General features: G+C 40.3%; 1 long non-coding RNA gene across 1 annotated transcript in view; it reads left to right on the top strand.

The window, feature by feature from the left end:
• The window catches only part of LOC129624747 (uncharacterized), a 38,392-nt gene extending 25,264 nt beyond the window's left edge, over positions 1–13,128 (top strand). Inside the window, exons 2-4 of the long non-coding RNA XR_008701135.1 lie at positions 7,973–8,046; positions 10,046–10,190; positions 12,739–13,128. This is a non-coding gene — a long non-coding RNA (uncharacterized LOC129624747). The remainder of the gene's footprint in view (positions 1–7,972; positions 8,047–10,045; positions 10,191–12,738) is intronic.
• Positions 13,129–13,436: the final 308 nt, after the last annotated feature.

Below are 13,436 nucleotides of genomic sequence, written 5' to 3'. Positions count from 1 at the left end.
AAATATTAATAAAAATATGCTTGCTAAGGATCAACACCTGAAAAAGTGTACAACCACCATGAGCTATTTGGCACAAGCTCTCCAACACCCTACATCTAATCCATCAACAAATACTGTTAGATCCAACTTCAAAATACATTCAGAATCTGACTACCCTTGAAATCTTCCCAGATACTACCTCCCCAATAAGCCACAGTCCTTGTTCCTAGTTTTATTCCTCCACTAAAAGCCAGTTCTCCATTCAGCTGCCAGAGTGACCTTTTAAAAAGTGACTCGGGTTGTGCCTCTCCTCTACTCAAAACCTTCCAATGGCTGGTTTGAGATCTCATTCATGCTGGGCCCTAGTCGTCACAATGATGTAAGGACTTTGCAACATCCGGTATGATCTGGTTCCCTACCTCTACATCCAGCAGCTTCTTACACCCACCCACACACACCCACCCACCCACCCTACCCCCCTCCACACACACACACACACACACACACTTGCTTTCCTTGTCTCCTGTCTAATCCCAATCCTGTCACTCAGGTCTCAAAGCTCTGTGTGTGGTTTTCTTTGCGTGGATAACTTCCTGGACTATGCACATGGCTCACCTCTACTGTCTTTAGGTCACCACTGAAACGTCATCTTATAAGGGAGGCCTTTCCTGATTTGGCAGTTCCACCCTACCCCCACCCCCTGACTCCAGATTTGCTTTGTTCTATTTTTATTTATCACCTTAAATTACCTGATATTATACACAGGTTTCCCAGTTGGCTCAGTGGGAAGGAATCCACCTTCTATGCAGAAGATGCAGGAGATGAGGGTTTGATCCCTGGGTCAGGAAGATCCCCTGGAGGAAGAAATGGCAGCCCAATCCAGTATCCTAGCCTGGAAAATCCCATGGACGGAGGAGCCTGATGGACTACAGTCCATGGGATCACAAAGAGTCAGACACGACTGAGCGACTGAGGATGCGCACACACATGCACACATGTGATACTTAAGTGTGCCTGTGTGTGCATCTACTTGTGTACTCACGTGTGTGCTCAGTCACTTGTGCTCTTAGTCACTCAGTCGTGACTCAGTCAAGATGAATTGCATTCTTGCTTGGATAATCCCGTGCAAGAATGGATTGCCATTTTCTCCTCCAAGGGATCTTCCTGACCCAAGGATCAAACTGTGTCTCCTGCATTGCAGGCAGATTCTTTACCCGCTGAGCTATCAAGGAAGCCCCGCTCAGTCACTTACTGACTTAGTGCCCAACTCTTTGCAACCTGGTGGGCTGTAGCCCACTAGGCTACTCTTTCCATGGGGTTTCCCAGGCAAGAATACTGGAGTGGGTTGCCATTTCCTACTCTGGGGGATCATCCCTACCCAGGGATCAAACCCATGTCTCCTGCGTCTCTTCCATTGGCAAACAGATTCTTTACCGCTGAGCCACCTAGAGAGACTATATACTCACATGCTGCTGCTGCTGCTAAGTCACTTCAGTCGTGTCCGACTCTCTGTGACCCCATAGACGGCAGCCCACCAGGCTTCCCCGTCCTTGGTATTCTCCAAGCAAGAACACTGGAGTGGGTTGCCATTTTCGTCTCCAATGCATGAAAGTGAAAAGTGAAAGTGAAGTCGCTCAGTCGTGTCCGACTCTAGGACCCCATGGACTGCAGCCCACCAGGCTTCTCCGTCCATGGGATTTTCCAAGCAAAAGTACTGGAGTGGGGTGCCATAGCCTTCTCCGATATACTCACACAGTCCTATGTTAAATAGCTATAACATTTCTATATGTCAAGGTTCTTTCTTTGTTTTAATTTTTATAATATACAAGATCGGTCGATTATTCCTTCAAGAGCCAAGCTTCGATTAAAAGATAGGAAGCTTTAGAAGAATAAACTAGAATGCTAGTTTGCTGCACCACACCTATCCCCAGGAGAGTACTGAAACTTCAAACTAGAGGGAAATGAAAAGGAAAGCTGTAGAGTAAATAAGAGGGACCCATGATGAGAAGGGGCCTTGCACCCTGCTTTTCTTTGGGGTTGGGTCTGAAATCAAGGAAGTGAATCAAATGCTCCCCAAAAGAGCACTCTTCAGAATCTTCATGTGCAAAATGGACAGTGCTACTTAACATTTTAGAAACATAAGTGCAAATCAGCACAGATGGAAGAGCAAGGAAGGGGGCCTCACCTGGCAGAACTTACATGGTAAAGGTGGAAAGGCAATGACCTGACTGAAGTTTCCAGGCAAAATGGCGCTCAGTGTAAAGAACTAAATAGTGTGATAGAAAACCAAAGAGTTGTTTTATAACTATGTATATATATATATATATGTGTGTGTGTGTGTGTGTGTGTGTGTATGTAAAGTGCACAACTACCGTTGGTTGCCTGGACATAAGTTCCTAGAGTCTTGTTTTGATTGAGAACATATTTGTACATTCTGGAATTACACTTCAATTTTCTTTAATATAGAGTAAAAATAAATGAAATGGGATACAAAATAAACTTTTTTTTTTTTTTGCAAAATGAAATGTGTCATAATGAGAAGCAATGTGATAGATTCTTAACCTTTGTAGGAGAAAATCCTTAGTAAAACCTACTGAGGAATGTTGACCTTGGCCATCTATTTAGAAATGTGATTTCAAGTTCACAGAGTGCTGACATACCTTCTCAAGAACATACACTCATCAGGCGATGGGAAGCACACCTTGTGCTTGTTGGTAGCACAATTCCTGGGGCTCCCCTGGCAGCCCAGGGGTTAAGGGTCTGTGTTGTCAGTGTAGGGGGTACAAGTTTGATCCCTGGTAGGAAACTAATATCCCACATGTCACAGTTACCAAATTAAAAAGGAAGCTCAATTTCTACCTTTCCCTGTCATCCACCAACCCAAAAGGAAAGGACAGTTTGTTTATTGGTAAAAAACAAAAACAAAAACACATAAAAACAAAATAAAAATCAATCAATCATACCTATACATTTGCTGGCCTCTACCTCTCTCCTGCAAAGCTAGAGACCCTGGTTCGATTTTTGGGTTGGAAGGATCCCCTGGAGAAGGGATAGGATACCCACTCCAATATTCATGAGGTTCCCTGGTGGCTCTGATGGTAAAGAATCTGCTTGCAATGCAGAAGGCCTGTGTTTGATCCCTGGGTTGGGAAGATTCCCTGGAGGAAGGTATGGCTACCTGCTCCAGTATCCTTGCCTGGAGAATGCCCATGGACAGAGGTGCCTGCCAGGCTACTTTCCATGGGGTCTCACATAGTTGGACACCACTGAGCAACTAAGCAGAACATCGCCCTCCTGATCACTCTGTAATTTCACTCACTCAAGGCTCTAGTGTATGTCCCCAGATTTCTCTTTACCCTCACTGACTTCAATCCATGTGTGTAATATTTCCAACCACGTATTGTTTTTCATCTCTGTGATCACCTCACACTCAGTTTTATTTTATTCTTTTTTTCTTGCCCCTACCTATTCCCAAGATGACATCATGCACATTTTCATCACCAGAAATCGCAATATCGCTGAACTCACTTTCTAATCTAGTTTAATCAGTATAACCACTCTTTAAAAATACCTCCCAATTCCCTTGCCTCTCTCTCCTTTCATCACACTTGGTCTACCATATCCACAGCCCTAGGAATCCAGCCAGCTGAAAATCTATGTCTGAATCTTCCTTGTATATGATTCCAAATGTTCCTGAAGAAAATCAGAGTTAGGCACCTGAAGCCACTTATATATTCATTGGTACCTACCTGATACGACAATATACAACACCTGTCACTCCTAATATAATTTTTGAAGAAGCTTGATCTGTTCCCTAAAAGGTCTACTATAGACGTACTCACTCCCAGGATCCTCTTATCCACTACAGAGATCCAGATTCTTCTAAATATTCCATGGGGCATACAGGTCTTAAAACATTGCTCACTGCTATCCAAAAGTCAAATTTCACTAGTCATCCTATTTTTATTTGCTAAATTTGGCAGCATTATCACTGCTTCCTCCTAAAAACAGGTTCCCCCTCCTCTACTTTATTGAAAGAAAAAAAAAAAAGATTGCATCTTGTGGAAGTGCTTCATTTACCTTCCACCACCCTCTCTGAATCCTCCCCCGGCCCCACTAAGTTTCTTCTTTCCTCTTCATTTGCATAGAAAAAGAGAAAAGTCAAATATGTGGTGACCAAAGGTCGATGCCAGGACCTGGAGATCCTATACCCCTGTTCCTTGCATGGCCCCTCATACCTTAGGAACGTGACAATGTGCGGTATCATTCCTCTTGCTCAGTCGCTAAGTCGTGTCTGACTCTTTCAAGCTGTTCTGACCCAGAGATTGAACTTGTGTCTCTTGCATCTCCTGCACCGGTGGGCAGATTATTTACCACTAGCGCCAAGTCCTTACTAAACCTTCCAAGAACTTTGCAGAGAAAACTCTGCTTCCATTTTCTCTCACCATATCCTCTTCATATTCTTATCACTTTGCCTTTCTGTTTAATTGTCTGTCCCCTCCGCTAGGCTACTGTTTGGTTCACTACTGAATTTCCTTGTAGTATCTAGCACAAATGGTACACAACAAGCATGGAATAAATATCCATTGGATAAATGGAAAAATACATCAATGTATTTTTTGTGAAACAGTATTTTTAAATGTAGGATGTGATTGTCAAATCAGCACAATTTTATTATGGATTATAAAACTATTAAAATAATTCAATACTAAGCTTATATCTTTATGATATATAATTATGCATCCAACATTGGGTTAATATATGACACAAATGTTACCAGATAATAGGTTATAATATTCATTTAAGCCCTAAATAAAGTAACTCAATAAACTAAGATAAATAGTGAAGAGATCTAATGAGAAAAAAAAAATTGCATCTATTATAGTGATAATTCTAAGCTTTTAATTAAACTTGTTGAAAGTATATTTCATTGTGAAGGTAAATTGTCTAGAAGCCAGTGTTTTATTTCCAGGGCACATTTGGGGTTATTTTTGCAAAGCCCCATACATAATTTTATTGTTGTGTGATTATATCAGCTATTAATAATATCACCACCATAATTATTTACAGCTTATTAATCATTACTGAACAATTATAAAGATTTAATAGCCCATTTCTCATCAACTTATCTTCTGCATAAGAGTAAGAAATTTGTTTTCCCTTGTATAATAACACATTCTGAAAGAACATCATCAGAATCTAGAATAGGAAATGTAGAAAAAGGACAGATTTTTTTTACCCTTAGGCATACAAAATAATTACTTAAAGATATTTCATATTTATTAGAAGGCTGCTTCTTCTATTCTTTTGTTATCTTTTTCTCTCTTCTTTGAAACTCTCTCCTGACGCACAAACACCACACACAGCATAAAACATTTTGTTTCTCCCATTTAAGGGAGTTGGACCATAAAGAAGGCTGAGCGCCAAAGAAAATTGATGAGCACCAAACAAAAGCACCAAATTGATGCTTTAGAATTGTGCAGCAGAAGACTCTTTAGAGTCCCTTGGACAGCAAGGAGATCAAACCAGTCAATCCTAAAGGAAATCAACACTGAACACTCATTGGAAGGACTGATGCTGAAGCTGAAGCTCCAATACTTTGGACATTTGATGCAAAGAGCATCCTCATTTTAAAAGACTCTGATGCTGGGGAAGATTGAGGGCAAAAAGAGAAAGAGGCAGCAGAGAAGGAGATGGTTAGATAGTATTACTGAGTCAATGGACATGAATTTGAGCAAACACCAGGAGACTGTGGAGATCAGAAAGCCCAGTGTGCTGCAGTCAGTGGGATCACAAAGAGTCAAACACAACTTAGCCACTGAATAGCAACATTTAAGGGAGAAGTGATGACAATCTGGTAAACAAACAACTCTGATGTTGACTCACCTCAAGAGCTCTATCTCACTGCATAAGATCATTTGAATTTTCAAGGATGGGAGGCAGTAGAAAATATTTGATACAGAGGGAAAGGCAATGTTACTAGTGAAATTTCCAGCATCAGTGGGGTTAAAAGGGAGTTGGATTTTCCTGAGGCAATGGAACCTGCGCTAGGCCTTTGCCAACACTGTCTGTGCAGGAGGAGTTCTCTGATCTCATCTCAAATGGGACTATTTGATTAGGTTAAGAATAAAAGACATTATATTACTTCCTCATACTAAATTATAATCATCAGCCTGCTTGTTCTGCTTTCCAGAACAAAGCACAACTCTTCAGAGCACAGCAATTGCATCAAGTACCAGTAGGCTGTTGCTAATAGTGCTTGCTTTTTGATATTTTTAGCTGGACATTGTCCTAAAATTACACTGTGACTCTTGTCTGAATATTTTGCAGTTGCTCAGGACTCTCCTTAGCCTAGAACTGAAGCCTGTCCACTGTCCATTAGTAGCTCAGTTGTGTCTGACCCTTTGTGACCCCATGGACTGTAGCCTGCCAGGCTCTTCTGTCCAAGGGAGTCTCCAGGTAAGAAAACGAGTAGGTTGTAATTTCGGCCAAGAAAGATGAAAGGGGATACTTCACAGGTGAAAGGACATGCACATCACTTTACCAAGTAGACTTTTGCTACTAATTTTACAAAAAACATAGCATTCTTCCAGGCAATATGTATGGACCGGGTGATACGTAATGTGCAAAAGCTGTACAGATGTTTGTGGCAAAGCTTGTGGCCTAATGAGCCTTACGGTCCAATAGGAAAGGTGAGTCCTCAACTCGAAATAAAGTTGATTGCAAAAAGTGCCAAGTGATAATGTCACTGCTGGAGAGTCACTCTCCAAACAGTCATAAAGGCACTGAGTATCTCACCAGTATGTACTTTTAGACTGTTGAATTTATGAAAATGACCACCCTGTAATGAGAATTTGAAGTTTAATTCAATGTTTTTGGCTAATAACTCTGCTGTCATACAATCCAGTGTTGTGTGGTATTTAATATCCTCATGTCAGAGAAAATATCACCGCTCCATATTTAATTTCTGAGTTCTTCTCATCAGTGGTGTTTGCCATATAGGTAAGTCTACACGAAAAGAAGGACATAACCCTGTGACAGTGTGACCCAATTCTTTAGGGAAAAAAGTAAAACAGCAATTAGATAGCTTTACCATTGCTTTTCTACCAGAGAAAACACATTCACGGTCATTACTTTGGTTCTGTCTGCTTTAATTAGGTCTGCTTTATTAAAAAACAAAAAGCAAAAATAATAACATAAACACTCATCATTTTGTTTACCTCTCAAATCTTGTAGAAGAAAATGAAATGTGTTCTGTTTTTATAGGTAAATTGAGAAAACTTCTATACTTAAAAAGAACAGGCTTTGAATCAAAGCAGTTGCTTTCAGCAAAATAATAATAAGACTAAAATAAACTGAAATCACAGAGTGTCTCCTAACTTTGTGAATGAAATTCATAAGACTTGGGAGAAAATATACATCTTTCAGCAAAGCAACTTCCATCAGAGAGGATGCAGTGATTTACAATCTCATGAGGAAAGTTTCCCAGGATCTCTGAGGAAAAAGATACATAGAGAACAGTATAAGTTGCTGTGTTTCCAGTGATAGAATGACTTTTACATGACCGAGTTTTCTGCAATATCACTCCATAGATAAATGAAGAAGGAAGCCCAATTTTTAATAAAACTTCTTGAAAAATTTGATAAACAAAAAGTCTTCTTAGAACAAATAAGGCTTAATGAAAAATGGAGCCTTATAATTTATGTGAGGTGCACCACATCTAGAAATTCAACTTCCTCTTGGCTTTTATTGGCTAGGATTTTTAAATGGTGAGGAAAAGGACGTGAAGGCATGTGTTTGCCAGAGTTTCATGTTTGAATAACATGAACACAGGTAATTTCATCTCCAAGGTGGTATCCAACTCCAGGCAAAAGCAGTGAAGCAGGCAGGAATTCTTAGTTTCTCTTCCCCTATCCTGCCGTTTTCCATGGACTTCTGGAAGCCTTGCTGGATCTCCCTAACTTCAAATATTTTTTTCTTTTCTTTTCTTTAGGTGTATCTCCATGGTGCTCAGGGTTATGCTAACCAAAAGACCACTTTGATAGGAACATCATTATATGACCTTGAGTAAGATACTAAGGATCTTTAAGGCTTCATTTCCTTGTTTGTAAAATGAGGACAGTACTGGCAAGCTTATAGAATGTTGGTTAGAACAAAAGTAGGGTCTAAAGCATAGACGTGGGCTTCCCTGGTGGCTCAGACGGTAAAATATCTGCCCGCAATGCGGGAAACCCGGGTTCAATTCCTGGGTCAGGAAGATACTTTGCCAAAAAAAGTCTGTCTAGTCAAGGCTATGGTTTTTCCAGTGGTCATGTATGGATGTGAGAGTTGGACTGTGAAGAAAGCTGAGTGCCAAAGAATTGATGCTTTTGAACTGTGGTGTTGGAGAAGACTCTTGAGTCCCTTGGACTGCAAGGAGATCCAACCAGTCCATTCTGAAGGAGATCAGTCCTGGGTGTTCTTTGAAAGGAATGATGCTAAAGCTGAAACTCCAGTACTTTGGCCACCTCATGCGAAGAGTTGACTCATTGGGAAAGACTCTGATGCTGAAAGGGATTGGGGGCAAGAGGAGAAGGGGACGACAGAGGATGAGATGGCTGGATGGCATCACCGACTCGATGGACGTGAGTCTGAGTGAACTCCGGGTGTTGGTGATGGACAGGGAGGCCTGGCATGCTGCGATTCATGGGGTTGCGAAGAGTCGGACACGACTGAGCAACTGAACTGAACTGAACTGAATGCGTAATTCCATAGAAGATGCCTCATAAGGGTAAGATGCACCTGCCCTTTCCTCCCTCTGCTTAGTTGGAACTACATTCTCAAGTAGAAAAAGCAAGTCCAAGAGGCTTAAAAGGCACCTTTACAGCCATCCAGACCCTTGGGCTTTCAGCCACTGACCGAAAGGAAGAGCTTCTCCTCTCAATACTATCCTAGTTTATTGGAGCTGTTTCTCTTGCTGGTTGCACATTTCAAGCTGTGTCTTCTGTGTGTCTCTGGACTGCAGCTTCCATCCAGCTGGCTCTCCCAGTGCTCTGCCCAGTAAGCGTGTGGCTCTGAGACTGGAGAAGCAGGTTTTGTGCTCGTTCTGGAGGCAGCTGTTTCCCAGCCCCAGTTCCTGTCCTGGTTTGTGGTGCCCATGGTCCCTAAATTCGATAGCACTCATCTCTGTCCATCTTCTCCTGATCCAATCTTTCCCTTAACCTCTCTGTTGTTACGAGGCAACCTTCCAAAATTTGCCATTGCAGCCTTGGTAATACTGTTATTGTTCAGTCGCTTGGTTGTGTCTGACTCCTTGCGACCCCATGGACTGCAGCATGCCAGGCTTCCCTGTCCACTACTCCTGGAGCTTGCTCAAACTCATGTCCATTGTGTTGTTGATGCCATCCAACCCTCTTATCCTCTGTCGTCCCCTTCATCTCCTGCCCTCAATTTTCTGCAAAATCAGGGTCTTTCCCAGTGAGTCAGCTTTTCACATCAGGTGGCCAAAGTATTGGAGCTTCAGCTACAGCATCAGTCCTTCTGATAAATTTTCAGGGTGGGTTTCCTTTAGGATGGACTGGTTTGATCTCCTTGCTCAGTAAGACTGGGGTTGCAGCATATCTAGACGAGAAATGAAATGCAGGGAAGCATTAGATGGGAGGTCAAGATAGCATGGTTCTAGTTCGGATTTTGACAGTAACCAGCTGTGTGACTTTGGAGAAATCAATAAACTGCTCAAAGCGACGCTTTCTTCAATTGAAAACGAGGCATAAGATTTCCCTGAGGTCCTTCCGGGTCTAAAGTTTAATGATTTCATGATTCTAATTTCACTGTTGCTCTCAGCAACTGCAGTAAACTAGAAATATTGCCTCTCTCCGCCTGTTGCTTAAGCAATCCTGAGTCTTTAGAAGCAATCTCCACCGCTTGGCTTAATGTTGTCCGTGAGCTCATCAGGACAGAAGCAGAAGGGGAAAGAACAATGCCTCAGAATTCAAAGAAGGAAATAAACAGAATTTTTTTTCTAATCTTAAAATATATGTTTTACCTATAAACTTTTATAAAATCAACTTTTATTTTTCCAAAGCAGAAAGAAAAAAAAGTGATCTCCTGGGTAATGAATAATAAATTGGTAAACGTTGTGGTCAGATCAAGGCTCAGCCTGGAAGTTTCAACCATGATGTGCACCTCATGCGTGAAAGTTACACTCGTGCTTGGAAACATCATCTTACTGAGTAGGAATTAGGCAAAATAGTGATAATTATGATGATAATAAATTAATAACTGAATTAAATGTAAAATTAAACTAACTTTTGAAAATGCTTTATTTTATCCTTACATGCAAAAGCTAAATAAGTGAAGTAAGCTACTGAACTGTGGATGTTGGCTGCAAATATTTCTCTTAACATGCAGTTCACTGGGTCCTGTTCTCAACATCTGTGTCTTCCTTACTTTATCTAAATGTAGTGATACTGTTGATTATTCCTTCTTAATTGAATCTTTCTTCCTTGGGATTTTTTTTATCAAAATGGAATCCTCTAACTTTTTATAACATCTTACATGCCAGCCCCTCTTCCTTTGTCAACTTTTCATATTTTCCAGGTTATTTCCAAGGATTCCACTGCTTAAGCCCGTTCATCTTCACTCTCTGTTCTTTTTCCCTGGATGAGCAGGTCCACTTCTGACACTTCAATTATCTTGCACGCTTGATGACTCACAGTATGTTCTTGCACACCAATATATAAAGTCCCCACATATGAACGTTCACGTTGCAAACTTCCAAGGATGAGAGCGTGCATTCACATAGTTCATGTGTCTAGCATTCTCTGTAAAAGTTTGGTATCTAGGTTAGCTTTATTGGACTTACAAGAATTGGAATTATGAACAAGCTCTCAGAACAGAACTCTTTCATGTGTAGGGGACTTACTGTACATAGTATACATTTTATATACACACAGACACAATATTATAATTGTATATGTGTGACTATATGTATATGTATCTCTCTCCATATATATATATATATATAATTTACAGCAACATTATTTCTTCCTGTCTTTGGATGCTTCTTTTATTATTATTTTTAAGTATTGTTGATTTACAATATTATGTTAGTTTCAGGTATATGCCACAGTAATTCTTCAGATTCTCTTCCTTTACAGGTTATTACAAAAAATTACTATATATACAATATGGACGTCTGTTATAACTTGCTTAATTTAACCTCTCCCAGACCTTCATTGGAGAAGGCAATGGCACCCCACTCCAGTACTCTTGCCTGGAAAATCCCATGGACCGAGGAGCCTGGTAGCCTGCAGTCAATGGGGTTGCTAAGAGTCGGACACGACTGAGCAACTTCACTTTCACTTTTCACTTTCATGCATTGGAGAAGGAAATGGCAACCCACTCCAGTGTTCTTGCCTGGAGAATCCCAGGGACGGGGGAGCCTGGTGGGCTGCCATCTATGGGGTTGCACAGAGTCGGACACGACTGAAGCGACTTAGCAGCAGCAGTAGCAGAACTTCATTTTTTCTGATGTCCTCAATATTAATGCAGAAACCTGGATGTCACTCTTAACCACTTTCTTTCATTTCTCCTTCATGTTTTATCCATCAGTAACTTGCATTGATGTTTCCCAAAAAAAGTATTGTTTTCTCCATCTACGCTCCATTTTCTCTGGTGTAATTACCAGCAAACATAGGAATGGACTGGTACCTGGACTGTCTGTCTCTGGCCTGACTGCCCTCTTGACCCCCAATCATCCATCTGGGTGCAACCAGAATGGACTTTCTCCACATGTGACCCTTCAAACCCTCTCTGACAATTTTCTCTTGGCCAATGTGGTCCCTACTTATCTTGTTTATATGGGATTTTAAGATTCATCAGTTCATCAAACTCATCAAATTTCCACCTGCTGCTCAATGCTCTGGGAATATAAACTAATTATAATTCCTCAATGAGGTTCCTTTATGCTTTTAAGAGCTTTTTTAAGCTCTTCCTTCTAACTGAATAGTTCTTCCTCTCACCTCCCTCCTGTGATTTATATTTCAATTTTTAGCTTAGACACCACATCAATATTTCCAGAAAGAAATATTGGACCACCCTAAAGAGAGGTTGAATTCACTTCTCAGCATCCACACTGCACTAATTTATTGTTAGTATACCCGTCTAGTTAATTACACATCTCATTGCATGCTAATGTCTGTAACAGCAAATAGTATTTATATCTTGTCCACAACTGTATATCCAGTAAATTTGCCAAATTTTGCGAATAAATATATAGGAAGTCTCTTTAAAGCTGAAGTTCAGATAAACTACAATTGTCTTTATGTCCCAGTACTTAAAAGATATACTAGAAATTTGCGTGTAACCTGAAATTTAAATTTAACCTAGCATCCTGTATTTATTCGACTGCTTTAGTTCCAGATCTTAAATTTAAAAAATGAAGAACAAGCTCATTACATACTAGTTGTTCAATAAATATTTAATAATACTACGTAGCAGCAGAATTATTGTAAGATTTTACTCTATTTCTTCAAAAATGTCATAATAAATTTATTCATTTGGGGGTGTTAGCAATGAGTATTCTGTGCTTTATTGGACAGTAGAGCTATTTTAAGACAGCTAATATTATGGAATTGATTGTCTATGTGGCTTGGTTGTGATATTAACAATGGAAAATATACTTGCAGACAAGCCGTTGCTAGAGGATTCAGAGACCGTGTTTTTTTGTTTTGTTTTGTTTTGTTTTTTACATGTGTTTTGCTTTTGTTTTTCTCATAGGTCAGAGACGAGACCTGTCTAAACTTGCTTAGGAAAGCTTTCCTTAGATTTTCACTTCGCACATCCTCTCCCAGAACTGTCCCCTCCATTGCACAGCTGCGGTCAGAAACACTCCAATTGCTGACAATTGGTGGAAGAGAGAACCAAGGCCATCTGCTGCCGACCTGGAGGCAGGCTCTGGGGAGCAGAGAGCATCATTTCCCAACTTTCCACTCTGTCACTTTGATGCATAAATCCTAAAATCTCATAAAGACATGCCTTGATTTTCTCTGAGTTATTGTGGAAGAAACGGGATTTTTTCCAATTCTGTATCTTTAATATTAAATTAATTTTGTTGTGTGATGATTAGAAGTCTACTCCATAGATTCTGATTTAAGAAAATAAAAAGACTAAGTAGCACAGATGGTCTCCACCCATAATGAGTAAAACGACTTAATGAAATTGATGAGCAGAGTGTTCATAAATCTTAATGTATATACACACATGGATTGCATCTATTCAAGTTTACACAAATTATGCTGCTTGGCTTATCTGTTTCCATTCGCAAAAGGCACTAATGTTAATACTAGACAAGTGAAGGGTTAAATTCCTGTGAGGTAGCAAAAATAATAAATTAAAGAACACCGAATGCCTGCTTCTCTTAAAAGGCAATGGATTAACTAGGGGAAAACAAGAGCAGAAACAAAAGCGAACTGTGA

This window comes from Bubalus kerabau, chromosome 12 (assembly GCF_029407905.1).
Source record: "Bubalus kerabau isolate K-KA32 ecotype Philippines breed swamp buffalo chromosome 12, PCC_UOA_SB_1v2, whole genome shotgun sequence".
Taxonomy (NCBI): Eukaryota; Metazoa; Chordata; class Mammalia; order Artiodactyla; family Bovidae; genus Bubalus; species Bubalus kerabau.
Note: the sequence above shows the minus strand (reverse complement) of the source record. Positions and strands in the feature narration are given on the sequence as shown.